Here is a 585-nt window from a genome sequence, read left to right on the forward strand (position 1 = left end):
TGCGTGTGTACGTGTGTGTCTTTGTATGCGTGTGTATGTGTGTCTTTGTATGCGTGTGTACGTGTGTGTGTCTTTGTATGCGTGTGTGCGTGTGCGTGTGTATATGTATGTATGTATATATGTAAATGTTTGTATATTTGTTGCGTGTGTTTATGTATGTGTATACATATATGGATGTATGTATTTGTATATATACAAAATCAAACTACGGCTCATAAGCTTTAAAACGTGACCGAGTCTAACATTATTTCGCGCATATCACCAGGCGGCCCTGTGGCGCAATGGTAGCGCGTCTGACTCCAGATCAGAAGGCTGGGTGTTCGAGTCACTCCGGGGTCACTAAGTTTTTGTTAGTCAGTTTCTTTGATGTTTATCTCCCTTTTTTGTTTATCTCCCTTTTTGTTTATCTCCCTTTTTGTTTATCTCCCTTTTTGTTTATCTCCCTTTTTGTTTATCTCCCTTTTTGTTTATCTCCCTTTTTGTTTATCTCCCTTTTTGTTTATCTCCCTTTTTGTTTATCTCCCTTTTTGTTTATCTCCCTTTTTGTTTATCTCCCTTTTTGTTTATCTCCCTTTTTGTTTATCT

General features: G+C 37.6%; 1 non-coding gene across 1 annotated transcript; it reads left to right on the forward strand.

The window, feature by feature from the left end:
* Positions 1-267: 267 nt before the first annotated feature.
* Positions 268-339, forward strand: Trnaw-cca. Its single transcript has one exon. It is a non-coding gene; the product is annotated as a tRNA-Trp (tRNA).
* Positions 340-585: the final 246 nt, after the last annotated feature.

This window comes from Penaeus chinensis, chromosome 25 (assembly GCF_019202785.1).
Source record: "Penaeus chinensis breed Huanghai No. 1 chromosome 25, ASM1920278v2, whole genome shotgun sequence".
Taxonomy (NCBI): Eukaryota; Metazoa; Arthropoda; class Malacostraca; order Decapoda; family Penaeidae; genus Penaeus; species Penaeus chinensis.